General features: G+C 33.9%; 1 pseudogene; it reads right to left on the minus strand.

Annotated features, from left to right (window-relative positions):
- Nucleotides 1–3879: 3879 nt before the first annotated feature.
- Nucleotides 3880–12701, minus strand: LOC112756473 (pre-mRNA-splicing factor ATP-dependent RNA helicase DEAH7-like; annotated as a pseudogene).
- Between the last annotated feature and the right edge of the window lie 2689 nt (nucleotides 12702–15390).

Genomic DNA, 15390 nt, shown 5'->3' on the forward strand with positions numbered 1-15390 from the left:
CTAAGTTCTAAAATTTTTCTATAACCCAATTTTATTTTTTGGTAAAACTCCTGTAACCCAATTACATTAGGAAGAATTGGTATAAAAAACAAACTAGGTTTTGGGTCGAATTTCAAATAGCTTAATTATATTATATTTTTGTTACTTTGCAAATTCGAATATTTTTTTTCTTTAGGCTAAACCCTTGAACTTTATTCAAATCCAACAGTCTACCGGCCTCAAATACAGATCCTTTTTCTATATTTAGACAGTGAAACTACGTTATTTCATATGAACTTGAAAGCAATGTTTCCATGACGTCGTTCTTAAAAACACGATTCTCTTCTCTTGGACACATTCACATGAACCGCATGCAATTGGTGACAAGTAAATTCTCAGTTGGTTAATTCATATCTTAATTCATAACTGACATCACCTCTACATATAAATATAAAAATATGTATGGAAGTTTTTGTTCTTTTTCTATATATATATTAAGTAGCATTAAAGCAAGCTTTGAATCTTTTGTCTAAATTCAAGAACATCTTAACTTCTTCCAAATTTCAATAGTAATTTACATATATTACATACACATATTCATGAAATAATAAATTATTATTAATAAGAAATTTTTGTGTTTGGACTTATTGGGAGTCACCCAAATAGGTTATATTTTTTCTGATTTTGAAAAGAACAGCCCAAATACTTTTTTATTATCCTGTGTCAGTATAACCCAATTTTATTTTTTGGTAAAACTCCTGTAACCCAATTACATTAGAAAGGATTGGTATAAAAAACAAACTAGATTTTGGGTCGGATTTTAAATAGCCCAATTACATTATATTTTGTTACTTTGCAAATTTGAATATTTTTTTCTTTAGGCTAAACTCTTGAACCTTATTCAAATTTAATGGTCTACCATATTCAAATACATATCCTTTTTCTGTACTTAGACAGTTAAACTACGTTATTTCATATGAATTTGAAAGCAATGTTTTCATGACTTCGTTCTTAAAAATACAATTCTCTTCCCTTAGACACATTCACATGAACTGCATGCAGTAATTACAACAACTGGTGACTAACAAATTCTCAGTTGGTTGATTCATATCCTAATTTATGACTGACATCGCTCTATATATAAATATAGAAATATGTTTAAAATTTTTTGTCTCTAATATATATATTAAGTAGCATTAAAGCAAGCTTTGACTCTTTTGTCCAAATTCAAGAGCATCTTAACTTCTTTCAAATTCCAATATTGATTTACATATATTATATACACATATTCATGAAATAATAAATTTTTTTAATAATAAGCTTTTTACTTTTTGTTTTATTTTTCTTCTAGCTATTTTGTTTTTAATTTTTTGGTTAGATTTTCTAACTATTTGTTATCTTGTTAACTTTTGGGTAATGTGGGATGAGATTTACTAAGTGACCTTACAAACCCTAAATTTAAATAATTTTAATTGTTTTAATAATTTGTGTTTGGGCTTATTAGGAGTCACCGAAACAGATTTATATTTTTTCTGGTATGAAAAGAACAGCTCAAATACTTCTTTATTATCCTGAACCAGTTTTATTACATCTAAGTCCTAAGATTTTTCTATAACCCAATTTTGTATTTTGGTAAAACACCCTGTAACCCAATTATATTAGAAAAGATTGGTATAAAAAATAAACTAGGTTTTGGATCAGATTTCAAATAGTCCAATTACATTATATTTTTGTTACTTTGCAAATTTAAATATTTTTTTTTTCTTTAGACTAAACCGTTGAACCTTATTTAAATCCAACAATCTACTGGCCTCAAATACAGATCTTTTTTCTGTACTTATACAGTTAAACTACGTTATTTCATATGAACCTGAAAGCATTGTTTTCATGACTTCGTTCTTAAAAACATGATTCTTTTCTCTTGAATTGCAACAACTGGTGACGAGCAAATTTTTAGTTGGTTGATTCATATCCTAATTCATAACTCACATCACCTCTATATATAAATATAGAAATATGTATGGAAGTTTTTGTATATATATATTAAGTAGCATCAAAGCAAGCTTTGACTTTTTTATCTAAATTCAAGAGCATCTTAGTTTCTTCTAAATTTCAATAGTGGTTTACATATATTATATACACATATTCATGAAATAATAAATTATTATTAATAAGAAGCTTTGTTATTTTTTGTTTTATTTTTTTCTGGCTATTTTGTTTTTATTTTTTGGTCAAGCTTTTCAGCTATTTGTTATCATGTTAACTTATGAGTGATGTGGAATGAGATCTGCTAAGTAACCTTATAAATTCTAAATTTGAATCATTTTAATTGTTTTTATAATTTGTATTTGGACTTATTGGGAGTCACCCAAATAGGTTATATTTTTTTTGGTATTGAAAAGAACAGTCTAAATGCCTCTTTATTATCCTGAGCCAGTTTTATTACATCTAAGTCCTAAGATTTTTTTATAACCTAATTTTATTTTTTGGTAAAACTCCTGTAACCTAATTACATTAGGAAGGATTGGTATAAAAAACAAACTAGGTTTTGAGTCGAATTTCAAATAGTCTAATTATATTATATTTTTGTTACTTTGTAAATTTGAATATTTTTTTTCTTTAGGCTAAATCCTTGAACCTTATTCAAACCCAATGGTCTACCAGCCTCAAATACAAATCTTTTTTCTGTACTTAGACAGTTAAACTACGTTATTTCATTTGAATTTAAAAGCAATGTTTCCATGACTTCGTTCTTAAAAATATGATCCTCTTCTCTTGGACACATTCACATGAATCCAATGCAGCAATTACAATAACTGGTGACTAACAAATTCTCAGTTGGTTGATTCATATCTTAATTTATGACTGATATCACCTCTATATATAAATATAGAAATATGTATAAAAGTTTGTCTTTAATATATATATATAGTGGCATTAACGCAAATTTTGACTCTTTTGTCTAAATTCAAGAACATCTTAACTTCTTTCAAATTCCAATAGTGGTTTATATATATTACATACATATATTCATGAAATAATAAATTATTATTAATAAGAAGCTTTGTTATTTTTTGTTTTATTTTCTTCCTAGCTATTTTGTTTTTTTTTTTTTTTGTCAAACTTTTCAACTATTTATTATCTTGTTAATTTATGGGTGATGTAGGATGAAATTTGTTAAGTGACCATACAAACTCTAAATTTGAATCATTTTAATTATTTTTATAATTTGTGTTTGGGCTGATTGAAAGTCACCCAAATAAGTTTATATTTTTTTGGTATTGAAAACAACAACCTAAAAATCTCTTTAGTTTTATTACATCTAAGTCTTAAGATTTTCCTATAACCTAATTTTATATTATTGGTAAAATTCTTATAACCCAATTACATTAAGAAAGATCGGTATAAAAAATAAACTAGATTTTGGGTCAGATTTCAAATATCCCAATTAATACCTCATTGGTATAACCAAAACTACTACTTTAACAAAAAAAAAAAAAAAATTTTTTGTTTTTTTTTTGTCAAACTTTTCAACTATTTGTTATCTTGTTAACTTATGGGTGATGTAGGATGAAATTTGCTAAGTGACCATACAAACTCTAAATTTGAATCATTTTAATTATTTTTATAATTTGTGTTTGGGCTGATTGAAAGTCACCTAAATAAGTTTATATTTTTTTGGTATTGAAAAGAACAACCTAAAAACCTCTTTAGTTTTATTACATCTAAGTCTTAAGATTTTTCTATAACCTAATTTTATATTATTGGTAAAATTCTTATAACCCAATTACATTAGGAAGGATCGGTATAAAAAATAAACTATATTTGGGTCGAATTTCAAATATCCCAATTAATTCCTCATTGGTATAACTAAAACTACTACTTTAACAAAAAAAAAATTACAAAATACAAGGTAAACCATTGTTATAAAAATTGGACCGGACTGGCCGATTCAACCGAAAAATCGGTAAACCGAATCCTATACCAATTTGGTGTTTAGACTGTACAAGGAATCGAACCGGTGCAAATCGGTCCGTAAAATTCTTATAACCCAATTACATTAGGAAGGATCGGTATAAAAAATAAACTAGATTTTGGGTCGAATTTCAAATATCCCAATTAATTCCTCATTGGTATAACTAAAACTACTACTTTAACAAAAAAAAAAAAATTACAAAATACAAGGTAAACCATTGTTATAAAAATTGGACCGGACTGACCGATTCAACCGAAAAATCGATGAACCGAATCCTATACCAATTTGGTGTTTAGACTGTACAAGGAATCGAACTGGTGCAAACCGGTCCGACCGAACTATTGGGAGTGAAAATATTTCCAAAATGCTTGAGGTAAGGTTCGGACCCTTGCCCTCAAGGAAACAAAAACACTCTACAACCACCAGACCACTAAACTTCTTATTAAAATTTATGCAAATTATAATACATATAGATATTTTTCATCAAATAATTTATTTTAATTTAATTTATTTTTATTTTAATTATAAACTCACTTATCTTTTTATAATTATACAATATCTATTAATATTATTTTTTAATAAATATTTGTAGTATCTAATAGTATAATAGATATAAACTAATTAATAAATTATTAAAATTTAAAAATAATAGTTATTTTAATATAAAAACAAAATAAAAATATTTATGATAGTGTAAAAATAATAAAATATTTATTGTTCATATTTCATATTGTTTTAAAATAACTTGATATTTTTACAATGTTAGTAAAAATATGTATTTTAAATTTTAATTTTAAACTTTTAACTATTTTTTATTTTTTATTTACATAGGACCGGATCAACCGGTTCAACCAGTAACTCATCGGTTGAACCAGTGACCCATGCCATAGAGTGCGCTACTGGGGTGTAGATGACACGGCATCCCAGTCCGGCAGTTGACATACTCTCCAACACCCTTTAATCTTGCTGCATTGTAGAAGTATGCTGAGCAAATTGCTTTTCTGACTATGTCTGTATCAGGCCAACAGGTGGTTAGAGAGATCTTCAGTGTCTTGAGAATATCAAGCAGCTGGGATCTCACCTCTCTGGCCTTTCTTAGACCTTTAACATGCAAAAAATGATCATTACACCAGTCACCTCTGTAATCATGCTGTTTCCATTGCTGATAGACATTGTACAGGGTTAAGTGATCAGATTCTGGCACAAAAAATCTTTCGCGTGCAGCATCACTCTCCTCTGCTCGGTCCTTGGGTCTAAAGAAAACTGACGGTACTGAAAGCATGGAAACAATCGTCAGAACCTCCTCAAGGCACCCTAGCTGTTCACCCATCAAAAGCATCTTGGCAAGTGGAGGGTCCAGTGGAAACTCAACCATTTTCCAGCCAAGATCTGTTAAGGCACCCACATTGTTAACGGCACCCAATACCCACAACTGGTACATAGAATTGAGAATATTATCTTGCGGAGGTGGGTCCATGAAATCAAAATCAAGTAAATTATCAACTTTAAGAGATTTCAGCAACAAGACCACATTGCCGAGGTTAGTCCTTTGAATCTCAGGGACAGGGCTGGGCAACATTTCATTTAGGTAAGCACTCTCTGTGTACAGTCGACAACATGTACCAGGCCCAGCTCGACCAGCACGCTGATCAGCAGCAGCACGGCTGACGGGGAAGACTTGGAGAGCGTCCATTCCCATCCTTGGGTTATACACCTTCATTTTACCATAACCTGTGTCTATGACATAGAAGATACCATCCACAGTCAATGATGTCTCAGCGATGTTAGTGGCAACGATGCATTTTCGGGCTCCATCTTCAGCTCTCTGGAATATCTTAGCCTGCAATCAGCAGGAAGCTGAGAGTATATGGGTAGAATCAAGAGTTTAGGGAATGCTTTCTTTGAAGAAGAGACCATCTGCTCCATTCTTTCTGCAAGGGCGTAGCAAGCTGCCTCAATCTCATCTTGGCTAGTCATGAAGATAAGAATGTCACCTGGAGGACTAGTAATGTGAATCCTCATGGCCTGCTGCACTGCACCTTCAACATAATCTTCAACTGGAGTTTTCCTCCATAATGTAGTCGCAGGAAATGTTCTCCCAGGAATATGATAAATTGGCACACTGCAAGAATGCCCTAATTAGATCGTGAACCAACCAAAATGTGGAAAATGAGATATTAGACAAGATTGAGGAGCTGAAACTCACCTTCCGAAGAAATGTGAAAATTTCTGTGCATTCAGAGTTGCTGATGTGACAATCAACTTCAATCACGACGCCGAGCTACAACTTTCTTCAATATTCCAAAAAGAACATCCGTGTTTAATGATCTTTCATGGGCTTCATCCATGACAATAACCCTGCAATAGTTTCAGATACTAACGTTATTTTTTTTGCAGAAACACCATAAATGTCATTGTTGAGGGTGAATTTTCTCAATATTTTCGTACCGATACTTGTCTAGATCAGAGTCTTTGAGTGTTTCTCGTAGAAGAACCCCATCTGTCATGTACTGTAAAATTCAACCATTTTAGTTTAGAGTACATAGCAACAAAAGTTAATAATGTGTCCACATAACTAATGTATATGCTAGACTTGTGTATGCTCAAAGGATAAATACAATGAAAAGAAACCACACTCAATAGCACAATAGTTCCAGTGTCATAAAATAAGTGTTTACCTTTATAATGGTATTTGGCCCAGTCACATCCTCAAACCGTATAGCATAGCCAACCTTCTCACCCAGCTCTGTCTCCATCTCCTCACTGACTCTCTTGGCCACACTCATAGCTGCCACACGCCTGGGTTGGGTGCAACCTACTATACCTTTTATAGTGTAGCCATCCTCATGCAGATACTGTTCAGAAAACTCAAATGTCAAATTTCTGTCTTGATTGGACAAACATGATCATGTAAATAATTGAAAAGAAAAGAAAAGGACAATGCACCTGTGTCAATTGGGTTGTCTTTCCTGAGCCAGTTTCTCCAACCACTACCACAATCTGATTTTCTCGAATTACCTACACAAGTGTATATCAACAAATTATTGCAACATATATGAACCACTGGCTCTATTTGCTTCTCACTTTCTTCACAAGTGAGAGGGCAAAACGTTTTTGTGGGTACCACATTCAATTTTTAATATTAATCTCCCACTTTTTCTCTTAGTTGATTATGAGATACACATACAATAAAGAAAAAACCAACCTGTAATAGGTCATCTCGCACTGAAAAAATGGGCAGATATTGCCTTTGCTCTGCAATACTCTTTGACTTGGCAAGATCACTCACAGCCTCTTCCTTTTTCAAATGCTGTGAAAACTTAGCTTCTTCCTTAAAATCTATTTCACCCTGTTCACCCACTGTAGCAGTGTCTGCATCAATCTGCATTTGAAAGGATTTTAAAAAGGATAAGTCTTTATACACCAGTAAGAGAAAGCAAAGATCACAACTGTTCCAGAAGAATACCTGTTCTGCTGTCTTTTCAACACCTAAGATATCGCCAAGTTTTGAGCCTGCAAGCTCCCAAAAACGTTGGCGAGACTTATTTGAACTCTGTTTCTCACGTATTTCTCTGACCAGAGTAGATCCTTTACGAGAAATTATAGCCATGTCAGATGTTGGATCTTTTATTGGCATAATTGGCTCTGCCTGCTTAGTAAAGACAACTCTGCCATCAAGGAATGGAGGTTTTGTATCTGTAAATGTTGGTAAAAAATAATCAAAGAGGTGAATGCCATACAAACTGCATAAAACATCAATTAGCCAGATGAAGATTTACCATGCACCAGAAGAATAAAGTTGCGTTCTTCCTCATCATCAAACTCAGTCTAAACCTCTGTACCTCTAACGGCTCCTGATCTCAGCAGTTGTCTGTCCTCCCATTGAGCATTATCAGCTGTGAGCTGAGACAATTTCTTGCTCTGAGCAAGGGACATCTTGGTCCCATCTCTTCTAGTCTGTTATTTGTTAACAACTCCTGATTACTTTAACAAGATAACTAAATGCAAGTTGCTAAAATCAATGCACAATCCATGCTGCATATATAAGATATATAACACGGTGTATAGAACATCTTCATATGTGACATTTCAGTTTTAATATGTATCAGTTCTACTTATGACAAGGAAGTGAGGAACTATCTTTAATTTATCCAAGAAAAATTTGCAAGTAACAAGAAGCTCTGTGTATAACGGTTTGCAGCAAATATTAGTTTACATTATAATTAGAATTCTTAATGTTTAGTTATTTAGCAGTCTTTTGGCAAGCTCAGCCTCTTTTTTTTGAAAGGTAGCCTCGTCTCCAAGAAAAAAGGGATGAGTTATCTCCACCATCGAACATTGTGCTACCTTCCTCTCTATCATACCTACACAAAGATAATCTTAATCAGATTGATGTATTATACATCAAAAAGTGAAAGTTTGAAAATTACACAATATATGTTAAGGCTTAAAAGGTCATCTATAACTTCAACCCTATCAGAAGGTCAAACTTGTATGATGTGTCAAAATCTCAAATTTTGGATCTTTTCAAAGAACTAAAATTTTAACCTAAATTTGACCGAGCACGTATTATAGAAGACAAGCATAGAAAAGGAACCAAATTATTTTCCAAGAACTTAACACCACACATGTCAAATACAAGGATTTAACACAACCTCAAAATGGATACTTCTCAAAATGAAGTTTAATTATCATAATTACCATGCCCGGTCAGCATCATATTCCATCTCTGCGCGCATGCTTTCAGTAATCTCATACTTGTGTTCTTCGCCAAACTCGGACTTATCAGTCACTTCATCCTGAACACATGACAAGATGTACATGCATATTATTAGAAACGACCATAATGAAACCATGGAACCTTTCTAGACATTTTGTTAGTGATCAGCTTAAAATCATCTATTTAAAGTATCTCAGATCAATTATCAACTAAACAAGGGCAAAACAGATATTATTAAGCACAAAATAAGGCTCCTTACTTTCAAAATTGTCAACATGTTGCAGTCTTCTGCTACCACTTCTGGACTCATCTCTGTGATGCCTCCTCTCATTCCTATAATTCTCCCTTTCATATCCAGAAGGTGAAGCAGGGACCTTCAAAGTTGAAATATCATAACGAGACATGCAGCAAAACTTCAAAATAAATTTTAATTGAACAAGAATTGCTAACTGATGAAAGCAACAGTAAGAAGTGATATAATACTGAGCAGTGAAAATGTAGGAACACTTATTTTGGACAGAAAAATATTGTATTGATTATTTATTGGAGAGATTAACAAAAGCAATCATTGGCATATTCAATAATGACTAAAAATATTCTTCATAAAACAAATATACATTCAAGGGTCAGTTTCACAAAAAATATACTAGGCACTAGGACAACATCATGACAAACTAAATATTTCTCCTAAAAGAGCAAAAGGAATAGGGCCATGAAATATGAAAGCGAAAACCCAGAGAAAGAGAGAATAATCTTACATCAGAACCCGATGCTCCTTTGAACGAGTCCCATATGAATCACCATCATGTGAATCCCTTGGTTATCTTTCACCACCAAATTCATTACCACCTACATCATAATTCCTCTATTATCCACTCCATTCCTTCAGCAATTGCTCGTACACCAGTCACCATATCATCAACCGTATCACTTTACTCGCGTCCACGAGACGCTCTTTGGGTCTTGTCCACACCGAACAGTTGATATTAAGGTGATCAGTCTTAATATCTAAAGTCCAGTGCTTCAAATCTCTAAAGGTAATGCTCATGAACATTTATGCTATATATGTCAAGAAGACATCCTAAATAGCATGTACACACAGCCAGAGTATGCTCAGAAGTATAGTCAGTCTATTCCCCAGGCTCTACGGGAACGAACTGCTCTGATACAATAATGTAACACCCTACCACACAAAGTCTTATGCTTAAGTCATAAAGCTGAGGTGGCAAGGTATTACGACCTCTAAAAGTAATAATAGTTGAAAGAAATTTTATCTAGAAGCCTGTGAAGAAAAGTTAAGCAAAGCGTTAACTAGAAAATCGCATCACTCACGTAAGCGATAAATATGAGAGAAGAAATCCAAAGATACATATAGCAAGGCTTCTGACTCGGCTTGCGAAGCTAGAACCGGCCAAAGCAAATAAGTATATACATACATATATATAAGAGAATCCCAAAATGACCCAAAGTAGAAAATGACAACCTGTTTCTCCGAGTCAACCTCTAAGAGGGACAAACATAAAATACAAGGTAGAGAATCTATATACATACATAAATATAAACAAAATACGTCTCCGAGCCCCAAAAGTTCTTCGCTTCACCCGAGTCTCCAGAATACAGAGTGGTGCTTCTCAACCTGAATCTGAAAAACAACAATATTGTATGGAATGAAAACCGGAAATTCTTAGTATGGTTAAGGTGCCCACATATATAATAAATAAGGTCCCGGGAAAGTCAAAGGCAATCTTAGAACTCCGACGCTCTTGATTATAAAACTTAAAGAATTCAAATACAAAAGCCATAATCAGGGTGGTCCACTAAGGTTCTCCATTCTAACTCAACTCTCACTAAAACCCTCAATTATTCTCCTTCCTTAACTTCCCTCTAAAATACCAGAAGATCCACACAGGCAAACAAAGCAAACAAAGTAAATGCAAGTAGAATACAGATACAACAAATAGAACATATAGCAGTTAAGCATGAAATAACAAGTAGGCAATCCCAAGAAAGTAAACCAAAGCAAACAGACAAATCCATATGATGCATGCCTTTCCTACTAGCCGTGAGCTCACGCATCGGTTACTTTGTCAGAACCCGACACATCTGGTAGCTAACCCAGATATTTGTCTCTAGGTTGCGCATCTCCAAGAGGATCATAAACGAAGGAGAGTACCTTTCCACATCGAATGAGTGTGCCTTTCCACCTTCTCCTGGAGGAGATACGAAGGAGTGTGTCTTTCTACATCGAAGGAGTGTGCCTTTTCACCTTCACCACACCCTCATCACGACAAGAGAGGGAACTTCCATCCTCAACTTGCCATCCGAATACATTTTCAAGTTAAAACGCAAGCGGGATCACACCCAGACCTTGCCATCTCAACCGTTTCGGCCACACACACATCTCGACCATTATGGCCACACACAGTCATCTCAAATCTCATCATATATCATTATCATTTCCTTACATTCATTCTTTATAGCCATAGTTTATCATGGTCTCATACATACACCTCATATCATCGCAATCTGTACCTAATTCATCATTTAAGATTATTACTTCACCCTCAAGTTATCACATTTTCCTAACTTCAGCTCATTACTAGACTTACTACTATAGTTTAGGCTAAAAGAATGAAAACGGAGGTTTAGAAGTTTGAAATTAGGCTTGGAAACATAAAATACAATTTTGCTGAAATAGGTACGCGTGGGTCACGCGTACGCGTCGATACGCGTTTAGGCCAAGACGCGTACGCATCCCCTGATTACGCGTACGCATGTAAACCAGGCAGTAGTATTTGTCCGTGAAGGGGGTATATGCGTACGCAAAAATTCCATGTCACGCGTACGCGTGGACATGCGTTTTTCCAAAAATTTCACTAAGTTTCAAAAGCTGCAGATTTTCAGTTTTTAACTTCAAACTTCCGACGCGCATAACTTTTTCGTTTTGAATCCTTTTTCTTCCGTTCTTTAAACGGCGTAAACTTCACGGACCCAATTTTTATATAAAATAAATTTAAAATCATTTGGAGGGTTGGAAGCCAAATTATAGCTCGCCAAAATTTGACCAAAAACTAATTTTTCACCAAATTCAAAACCTCAATTTTCTCAAAGAACAACTTCACTCCAACTTACCATACCCCTAATTCATCAATACAGTACACCTTCCTTAACACCACAACAACCATCACATGTTATCATACCTTAATTTCATTTAACAATATCATACATCAATCCTTCAAATGCATCAATTAAATCATGGTATACTTATTCTAAGCATAGACATTCATGTCATAAAACCAACAATCATCAATTCAACATCCATCCAACAACACCAAATCCATATCACAATTCTATTCAAGGTTACTAAGTATTAAATATACTCATATATTTCAACCTATCCTATGGTCATCTAGCATAAGTTTTCACAAAACATTATATATTAAATATGTGAAACCTAAACCATACCTTGGCCGAATTCTCCCCTAAGCTCGGAACGCCACAAATGACCACCGTTCCATAAAACCCAAAGCTCCGAATATTTCCAAACAGAAAATTTAGCTTCCAACTCCACAAATTTGCCACCAATACATATAATTTCATCTAATATCATATAAACACCACTAAATCAATATAGGGTTTGCTATATACACAATTTCACAAGGTTTAAAGATTCCTCACCTTACCCACAGGGAATTGGGACAAGGCCCAGTGATTCCGCACTACTTGAGCACACCTAACATCATTAAATCACAAAATCTCAAAGCCCAAGAACCTAACATTTTCGAATTTAAGGAGAGAGATATTGGGAGAGAAAAAGCTGATTCCTTACCAAATTGTTGGGTGGGTTTCGTAGAGGATTCCGAGACAAACACGTGACCGCTGACGGCTCGTTAATCGAAGCTCCGGATCGAAAGTTATGGCGGAATGAAGTTTGAGTGAGGATTTGGGGTATTTCACTTGTGTTCTTCTCATTTCCCTTTGCTTTCATCGTATTTCTCTTATTTGGGAAAGAAGAAGAGCTGATCCTCTTATGTATTGTGGGCTTAGGTTGGCCTTGGGCCCATTCTGGGCTCGGTTAGGTCCGTTTGGCTCAATTTTGGGCTAAATTCTTTGAAATTAGTGTCAAAATTTTTGTTTTAATTTTCTCTATCATATTAAATTATAAAATTTTATTTTTTTATTTATTTGATTAATAATTAATTTATTAGTTAATTATTCACTAATTACTCGAAGTTTACATTCATATCCTTTTTTATAATTATTTATCTAAAAATAATTTTAAATAATATAATTTAAACAATATTTAATTTTAATCACTAGTAAAATTAGTTATAGGTGATGTTTTAGAACCAGATCGCCTACACATTTAATTTCCTCAATCAAGCAACTGAAGCTATTTCTTTCCAAGAGCATGAAGCAAAGCAATAAGAAAAGGTGAATGCTTCACAAAAGCTTCAACTAGAACCAACAAATGCCTCTTAACTCTTTCAGGATCTATGGAATCGGCTTTTATTCTTTGCTTTATCCCATATGTTGGAAGATTGGCATTCATATAGACTGTTATTGTATTATCTAAATTATTTTTTTATTAGTTTAATGTTGATGATAATTAATTATAATAGAAGTACATAAAGTTAACTACATGTTAGTGAGTAAGATAGTTATAGAGTTAGATATAATTTACTGTTCAATTTTTAGAGGAATTAATTAACTCTCTCAGGTCTACTAAGGGTGTATGTTATATAAACTAGCTAGGCCCAAGTTCTTTGAGTGATATAATTCATTTCAGTCATTACTCCTTCTCTGTTCTCTCTCTATTCTCTTTTATGCTTCTTGGTACAACCCTAATATAGTATCAAGAGCCTGAATTCTCATAAAATTTTTTCATTCTTCCCGTAATCATCTATTCTTCTCTTTGTTCTTCAATATCTGTATTTGTATTTCCTTCATCATTTTTCATTAATGGCGTTAATTCTTGCTGACAATTTTAACAAAGTTTCCCTGGTTCCTCTAATTGATAAATTGGCGAAAAATAATTTTTCTAGTTGGTCTCAACAAGTTCTTCTCACGATTGAGCTTCTTGAGTTGCAAGATCATCTCGATGGATCTAAAGTCCCTTCAAGATTTAGTATTGATGCCGAAAAAGTCGCAAACACTGAATCGCAAACTTTCAAGGAATGGAAGAAGAAGGATATTGCCCTTCTCACTTGGATTCTTGCCTCAATTTCCGATTTGTTCAAGAACAGAATTGTTCAATGCACCTAGTTTTATGAGGCATGGATCATCATTCAGTCCTACTTCACTACCACATCCAAGACCAGAATTCAAAGTCTCAAGTCACAGCTGCGATCTGTAAGAAAAACTGGTTCAGAGAAAAAATATCTTCAGAAAATTCAAAAGCTTGTTGATGCACTCTTCTCAATTGGATATCAACCTCCTGATGATGACCATATCCAAATTATTCTTTATGGTCTTCCAGAAGAATTCTCAGGTTATATCTCATCCGTTATGTCTAGGTTATCTTCCTTTATTGTAGTTGAAGCAGAATCATTTTTGCTAGCATATGAAGATATGCTAGATCGCTTTAAGTGACCAGAAACTGGTATACCCATGGCGAATTTAACTCAGTCATCCATGTTCTTTCCCAATAATGGTAGAGGCACGTTTGTTCGTCGTGCCAGAGGTGGTAGATTTGGAAGAGGGGGAAGATTTTCCTCTCCACGCCTTGTGGCCGCCTTGGCCATGTTGTGCAAACATGTTACTTCCGTTTTGACCAAAGTTTCCAGAATAACTCTTCTCAAAATGCCGCTCAAATCCCCTTTGGCAATTATGTCCCACCACCACCATCTTCCAATTTTCACCAACCTCGCGCATATTACACTGCACCATCATCGTCCTCTGTGGCAGAATCTTCATGGTACCCTGATTCGGGTGCAAGCCACTGCGTGACTAATGATCGCAACAATCTTATGACTGCCACCAATAATGCTCAAGGTCTTGATCTCTTTGTGGGTAATGGTCAAGGTATTTCTGTCCCTACTATAGGTTCCTCTTTGTTATATGATAGTTCTCATAATATGTATTACAAATTGAATAATCTTCTTCATGCACCAACTATCACACAAAATCTTTTAAGCGTCTCGAAATTTGCAGCGGATAATCATGTGTATTTTGAGTTCTGGCCTAACTATTGTGCTGTGCGTGATCAGGATTTCCGGAAGCTTCTTCTCCAAGGCACTGCTGAGGGAGGAATTTATAAGCTTCAAGATTTAGTTATTCCAAGATTGTGTTTGAATAAATCTCTTGTGTCTTCTTTTGCTGATTCAAATTCTGGCTCTTGTTATAATAGTTCTTGTTTGTCAACAAATTCAGTTGTTGTGTCAAGAAACAAATGTGAGCCCTCTCAAAATGAGCATAAATGTGTGTCTAAGTCTGTTAACTCCCCAAATTCTGAAGTTCAGAATGCTATTGATGCCAAGTCTGTACATTCTCTGACTTTTGATAATAAAATCATTGTTGATGTGTCCACTATATCATCTCCATCTACTACTCATCCTAATGCTATTCATAATAATGATTCATCTAATGTTATTACTTCAGCATATACTACTAATACTAATGCCCATCATAATAATGATTCCTGTACTGCTATTTCTTCTCCTTTTGCTTTCAAGTCTATTTTGTGTACACCCAATAATTTTGAAATATGGCATAA

Source organism: Arachis hypogaea, chromosome 16, assembly GCF_003086295.3.
Source record: "Arachis hypogaea cultivar Tifrunner chromosome 16, arahy.Tifrunner.gnm2.J5K5, whole genome shotgun sequence".
In the NCBI taxonomy this organism is placed as follows: domain Eukaryota; kingdom Viridiplantae; phylum Streptophyta; class Magnoliopsida; order Fabales; family Fabaceae; genus Arachis; species Arachis hypogaea.